The sequence below is a fragment of the Oncorhynchus mykiss genome, chromosome 11 (assembly GCF_057628025.1).
Source record: "Oncorhynchus mykiss isolate SJ-2025 chromosome 11, ASM5762802v1, whole genome shotgun sequence".
NCBI lineage: Eukaryota > Metazoa > Chordata > Actinopteri > Salmoniformes > Salmonidae > Oncorhynchus > Oncorhynchus mykiss.
Genome location: NC_143032.1, coordinates 77,595,001 through 77,602,500, shown reverse-complemented (window position 1 = coordinate 77,602,500; position 7,500 = coordinate 77,595,001). Strand labels below are relative to the sequence as shown.

At 44.7% G+C, this 7,500-nt stretch overlaps 1 protein-coding gene and 1 long non-coding RNA gene across 5 annotated transcripts in view; one reads left to right on the top strand and one right to left on the bottom strand.

Moving 5' to 3' along the window:
- Positions 1-7,500, bottom strand: part of LOC149979877 (uncharacterized) — a 357,657-nt gene that overhangs the window by 173,589 nt on the left and 176,568 nt on the right. The gene's annotated exons all lie outside the window — the stretch shown is intronic.
- The window catches only part of LOC110536394 (kremen protein 1), a 110,343-nt gene that overhangs the window by 45,412 nt on the left and 57,431 nt on the right, over positions 1-7,500 (top strand). The window lies entirely within an intron of this gene.

Below are 7,500 nucleotides of genomic sequence, written 5' to 3'. Positions count from 1 at the left end.
TGGACAAGCGGAACATATTACTGTTCGATTTGAGAAGGCCGCTCCTCCCTCACCGTTTTTGTCCGTTCACGTCACGGGCCATAGACTGGTGCCACGCGACTCAGCGTAACTGGATCTGCCCAATGACAAACAGGTGAAATGACGAACGAGATCTTCTTTATCTCCTAACATATTGCACAAGTTGACTGCAGGTATTTACATAAAAAGTAGCTAGAAATATTCAAATTTATATTTAAAAAAAAATATTTAAAAAAATAGTTTCAACGATATAGAAAGCATTGAAAAACCCTCCTGGTTAGTTCCAAATATCCCGTTATACAGTGCCTCTGGTTAGTTCCAAATATCCCGTTATACAGTGCCCCTGGTTAGTTCCAAATATCCTGTTATACAGTGCCCCTGGTTAGTTCCAAATATCCCGTTATACAGTGCCCCTGGTTAGTTCCAAATATCCCGTTATACAGTGCCCCTGGTTAGTTCCAAATATCCCGTTATACAGTGCCCCTGGTTAGTTCCAAATATCCCGTTATACAGTGCCTCTGGTTAGTTCCAAATATCCCGTTATACAGTGCCCCTGGTTAGTTCCAAATATCCTGTTATACAGTGCCCCTGGTTAGTTCCAAATATCCCGTTATACAGTGCCCCTGGTTAGTTCCAAATATCCCGTTATACAGTGCCCCTGGTTAGTTCCAAATATCCCGTTATACAGTGCCCCTGGTTAGTTCCAAATATCCCGTTATACAGTGCCCCTGGTTAGTTCCAAATATCCTGTTATACAGTGCCCCTGGTTAGTATTCAGATCCCTTCACCTTTTACACATTTTGTGAGGTTACAGCCTTATTCTAAAATTGATTTAATTGTTTTTTTCCTCATCAATCTACACAATACCCCATAATGACAAAGTAAAAACTGTTTTTTTTTAAATGTTTGCTGATTTATTAAACATAAAACACTGAAATATCACATTTACATAAATATTCAGACCTTTTACTCAGTACTTTGTTGAAGCAACTTTTACAGCCTTTAGTCTTCTTGGGTATAACGCTACAAGCTTGGCACAACTGTATTTGGGGAGTTTCTCCCATTATTCAGGTTGGATGGGGAGCATCGCTGCACAGCTATTTTCAGGTCTCTCCATAGATGTTTGATTGGGTTCAAGCCAGACTCTGTCTGGGCCACTCAAGGACATTCAGAGTCTCCTGCCTTGTCTCCTGCTCAGGAGCAGGATTTCATCAAGAATCATTCTGTACTTTTCTCCGTTCATCTTTGCCTCGATCCTGACTAGTCTCCCAGTTCTCCCAGTTCATCATAGGGATGGTGTCAGGTTTCCTCCAGACGTGATGCTTGGCATTCAGGCCAAAGAGTTCAATCTTGGTTTCATCAGATCTGAGAATCTTGTTTCTCATGGTCTGAGAGTCTTTAGGTGTCTTTTGATCTGAGAATCTTGTTTCTCATGGTCTGAGAGTCTTTAGGTGTCTTTTGGCAAATGTGCATTTTACTGAGGAGTGGCTTCCATCTGGCCACTACCATAAAGGCCTGATTGGTGGAGTTCTGCAGAGATGGTTGTCCCTCTGGAAGGTTCTCCATCTCCACAGAGGAACTCTAGAGCTCTGTCAGAGTGACCATCAGGTTCTTGGTCACCTCCCTAACCAAGGTCCTTCTCTCCCGACTGCTCAGTTTGGCTGGGCAGCCAGCTCTTGGAAGAGATTTGGTGGTTCTAAACTTCCTCCATTTAAGAATGATGGAGGACACTGTGTTCTTGGGGACCTTCAATGCTGCAGAAATGTTTTGGTACCTTTACCCAGATCTGTGCCTCGACACAATCCTGTCTCAGAGCTCTACGGACAGTTCTTTCAACGTCATGGCTTGGTTTTTGCCATACTTACATACTTACATACAGCACTACGACCCCATAGACATTACTGTTAGCTACACTCACATAACACAATGCAATTAAAAAATGGATTTGTCACATGTGCCGAATACGACAGGTGAACTTTACAGTGAAAGACAATGTGCAAATAAATGTTGAAAATAGATAACAATAACGAGTCTATATACAAGGAGTACCGGTACCAAGTCAATGTGCAGGAGTATGAGGTAGTTGAGGTAATATATACATGTAGGTAGGGGTAAAAGTGACTAGGCAATCAGGATAAATAATTAACAGAGTTGCAGCAGCGTATTTAGAGAGTGTAAAAGTGTATGTGTGTGTGTGTGTGTCAATAATCATGTGTTTGTATGTGTGTGTGTGTGTGTGTGTGTGTGTGTGGTGTCAATCATCATGTGTTTGTATGTGTGTGTGTGTGTGGTGTCAATAATCATGTGTTTGTATGTGTGTGTGTGTGTTGGAGTGTCAGTATGTGTGTGTGTGCGTGTTGGAGTGTCAGTATGTGTGCGTGTGCGTGTTGGAGTGTCAGTATGTGTGTGTGTGCGTGTTGGATTGTCAGTATGTGTGTGTGTGTGTGTGCGTGTTGGAGTGTCAGTATGTGTGTGTGTGTATAGAGTTAGTACAAAAAAGGGACAATGCAGGTAGTCCAGGTACCCATTTGATTCACTTTTCAGCAGTCATATGGCTTGGGGGTAGAAGCTGTTCAGGAGCCTTTTGGTCCCAGACATGACGCTCCAGTACCGCTCGCCGTGTGGTAACAGAGTGAACCGTCTATGGTTTGTGTGGCTGGGGTCTTTGACAGATACCAGGCGGTGATGCAGCCTGTCAAGATGTTCTCAATGGTGCAGTTGTAGAACTTATTTGTGGATCTGACAGCCCATGACAAATCATTTTTCAGCCTCCTGAGTGTCCTTCATGACTGTGGTGTATGTGGACCATTTGAATTCCTTAGTGATGTTAGTTTGTTATTGATGTGGACACAGAGGAACTTGAAGCTCTTGATCAGCTCCACTACAGCCCCGTGGATGTGGATGGGGGCGTGCTCAGCCCTCCGTTACCTGTAGTCCACGATCAGCTCCTTTGTCTTGATCACAATGAGGGAGAGGTTGTTGTACTGACACCACACTGCCAGGTCTTATGACCTCCTCTCCATAGGCTGTCTCATCAATGTCGGTGATCAGACCTACCACCGTCATGTCATCAGCAAACTTAATGATAGTGTGGGAATCGTGCATGGACACACAGTCGCGGGGGAACAGGGAGTACAGGAGGAGACTGAGCACGCACCCCTGAGCGGCCCCCGTGTTGATGGTCAGCATGGCGGATGTGTTGTTGCCTACCCTCACCACCTGTGGGCGGCCCGTCAGGAAGTCCAGGACCCAGTGGCAATAGGCAGGTGGTCAGTCCCAGGGTCCTGTGCTTAGTGATGAACCTGGAGGGCACTATGGTGTTGAACGTTGAGCTCTAGTCAATGAACAGCATTCTCACCTACGTGTTCCTCTTGTCCAGGTGGGAAAGGGCAATGTTGCAATATAGATAGCGTCATCTGTGTATCTGTAGGTGCGGTATGTGAAATAAAGTGGGCCAGGGTGTTTGGGATGATGCAGTTGATGTGAGCCATGACCAGCTTTTCAAAGCATTTCATGGCTACAATGCCACGGGGCAATAGTCATTTAGACTGGTTACCTTGGCATTCTTGAGCACAGAGACTATGGTGGTCTGCTTGAAACATGTACTACATGAACCAGAAGTACAGTATGTGGACACCTGCTCGTCAAAAATCTCATTCCAAAATCATGGGCATTAATATGGAGTTGGTCCCCACTTTGCTTCTATATCAGCCTCCACTGTTCTGGGAAGGCTTTCCACTAGATGTTGGAACATTGCTGTGGGGACTTGCTTCCATTCAGCCACAAGAGCATTAGTGAGGTCAGGACTGATGTTGGGGGATTAGACCTGGCTCACAGTCAGCATTCCAATTAATCCCAAAGGTGTTCGATAAGGTTGAGTTCAAAACTCTATGCAGGCCAGTCAAGTTCTTCCACACCGATCTCTTCAAACCATTTTGTCACGTTCTGATCTTTATTTCCTTTGTTTTGTCTTTATTTAGTATGGTCAGGGCGTGAGTTGGGGTGGGCAGTCTATGTTTGTTTTTCTATGTTTGGTTTCCGTTTCGGCCTAGTATGGTTCTCAATCAGAGGCAGGTGTCGTTAGTTGTCTCTGATTGAGAATCATACTTAGGTGTTCTGGGTTTCACTGTTGGTTTGTGGGTATTTGTTTCCGTGTGAGTGTTTGTCGGCACACGGTACTGTTTCGGTTTTCGTTTTCATCACATCGTTTATTGTTTTGTATTTCAGTGTTCAGTTCGTTTTTAATAAATCGTCATGAACACTTACCACGCTGCATCTTGGTCCGATCCTTACTCCTCTTCAGACGAAGAGGAAATCTGCCGTTACACATTGCTGTATGCTGAAACAGGAAAGGGCCTTCCCCAAACTGTTGCCACAAAGTCGGAAGCACAGAATCGTCTAGAATGTCATTGTATGCTGTAGCGTTAAGATTTAATTAATTAATTAAGATTAAGATTTCTCTTCACTGGAACTAAGGGGCCTAGCCTGAACCATGAAACACAGCCCCAGACCATTATTCTTCCTGTACCAAACTTTACACTTGAAACTATGGTAATGTTCTCCTGGCATCCTCCAAACACAGGTTCGTCCGTCGGACTGCCAGATGGTGAAGCGTGATTCATCACTCCACAGAACGCATTTCTTCTGTTCCAGAGTCCAATGGCGGTGCGCTCTACACCACTCCAGCCGACGCTTGGCAATGCGCATGGTGATCTTAGGCTTGGGTGCGGCTGCTCGGCCATGGAAACCCATTTCATGAAGCTCCCGACCAACAGTTCTTGTGCTGACGTTGCTTCCAGTCAGTTGCTTCCAGAGGCAGTTTGGAAGTTGGTAGTGAGTGTTGCAACTGAGGACAGACAATTTTTATATGCTACTCGCTTCAGTACCTGGCGGTTCTGTTATGTGAGCTTGTGTGGCCTACCACTTCGCGGCTGAGCAGTTGTTGCTCCTAGATGTTTCCACCTCACAATAACAAATGTCAGTGAAGATACTTACCAGCTGGTCAGCGCATGCCCTGAGTATGCGTCCTGGTAATCCATCTGAGGCTTGTGAATGTTAAGGTATTTAGCTCGTCTAGTAGGCTCGCGTCACTGGGCAGCTCACGGCTGGGTCTCCCTTTGTATTCCGTGATAGTGCGCAAGCCCTGCCACATCCGACGAGCGTCAGAGCCGGCGTAGTAGGATTTGATCTTAGTCCTGTATTTACGTATATGCCTGTTTGATGTCTCGTCTGAGGTCGTAGTGGGATTTCTTATAAGTGTTCTGATTAGTGTCCCCCTCCTTGAAAGCGGCAGCTGCACTCATCTACAACACTCACATAAGCCTACAGCCCAGTAGACTCATTGAACCCAGTAGCTAGCATTGAGTTTGTACAGTATATTCCTCTTACTGTGTAGTCTTTTATCCATTGTTTTGATCCAGACAGACTTCCAGTAAATGGCGTAGATATCATAGATATTAAATATAGTATTTCCCCACCACCACCACATAAAAGCTCCCTTAAAACTTTGCCTAAGACTAAGTCGTGGCTATTGATCTTGAGAGACTTCCAGTAAGTAGCTAAGTACCATAGATATTCAAAATAGATGTAGTATTTCCCCACCACTTAAAATCCCTTTCAAAACATTTCCTAAGTCTAAGTCGTGGCCATTAAGTCATAAAGCAACAATGCTTTGAAGTGGCCAAGGACGGATTTGTTTTTTTGCTTTGCTTGGATTGGGACTCCTATGATTTATGACTGGGATACATAGGCCGCAGCACAAATGGCACCCTCTTCCTTATATGGTGCACTGCTTTTGAACGGGGCCCATAGGGCTCTGTTCAAAAGTAGTGCACTATGAAGGGAATATAGAGTGCCATTTGGGGGTACAGCCAGAGAGGATAAGGGAACGCTTTAACTCCACTGCACATAAAAAATATATTACTCTTGACAAGCAATGTGGAAAGGGACCTCTTCATTTGTTGGTCTATCTCCTTTATGTGACCCTAACACAATAAACAGTTCATATTTCAGCCTAATGACAACTCACCACTTCATAAATTAAGTCGTTGAAGGTAAAATACACATTTCCACAATCAGCTAAATAAATGGTGTATTCGAGTCTTCTTTAGGTTTGCTTTAATCAACACCCTATCTCTCTCTTTCCCTATCTCCTTTTCTTTCTCTATTTCTCTCTCTGCCTCTCTCTCTCTCTCTCTCTGCCTCTATTTCTCTCTCTGTCTCTCTCTCTGCCTCTCTCTCTCTGCCTCTATATTTCTCTCTGCCTCTCTATTTCTCTCTCTGTCTCTCTCTCTCTGCCTCTCTCTCTCTCTCTCTCTCTCTGCATCTCGCTCTCTCTTTCTCTCTCAATTCATTTTAAGTGCAGTATTGGCATGGGAAACATAGATATACATTGCCAAAGCAAGTGAAATAGATATTAAACAAAAGTGATATAAACAATAAAACAATTTGCAGTCAACATTACACTCCCAAATGTTCCAAAAGAATAAAGATGTTTCGATTGTCATATTATGTGCAAATAGTTAAAGTACAAAAAGGAAAATAAATAAAGCCAGCAGCCTACCACACCGCATGCCACTGCTGGCATGATTCTGAAGCTAAGCAGGGTTTGTCCTGGTCAGTCCCTGGATGGGAGACCAGATTCTGCTGGAAGTGGTGGGACATTGTCCTGTGTAGGGTGCTGTCTTTTGAATGGCATGGTTAACGGGTGTCCTGCCTCTCTGTGGTCACTAATGATCCCAATGCACTAGTTGTAAGAGTAGGGGTGTTAACCCTGGTGTCCTGACTCTCTGTGGTCACTAATGATCCCAATGCACTAGTTGTAAGAGTAGGGGTGTTAACCCTGGTGTCCTGACTCTCTGTGGTCACTAATGATCCCATGGCACTAGTTGTAAGAGTAGGGGTGTTAACCCTGGTGTCCTGACTCTCTGTGGTCACTAATGATCCCAATGCACTAGTTGTAAGAGTAGGGGTGTTAACCCTGGTGTCCTGACTCTCTGTGGTCACTAATGATCCCAATGCACTAGTTGTAAGAGTAGGGGTGTTAACCCTGGTGTCCTGACTCTCTGTGGTCACTAATGATCCCAATGCACTAGTTGTAAGAGTAGGGGTGTTAACCCTGGTGTCCTGACTCTCTGTGGTCACTAATGATCCCAATGCACTAGTTGTAAGAGTAGGGGTGTTAACCCTGGTGTCCTGACTCTCTGTGGTCACTAATGATCCCATGGCACTAGTTGTAAGAGTAGGGGTGTTAACCCTGGTGTCCTGACTCTCTGTGGTCACTAATGATCCCATGGCACTAGTTGTAAGAGTAGGGGTGTTAACCCTGGTTTCCTGACTCTCTGTGGTCACTAATGATCCCATGGCACTAGTTGTAAGAGTAGGGGTGTTAACCCAGGTGTCCAGTCCTTCATTCCATCATGGCCACCTAATCAAATCATATCAAATGTATTTATATAGCCCTTCGTACATCAGCTGATTCTC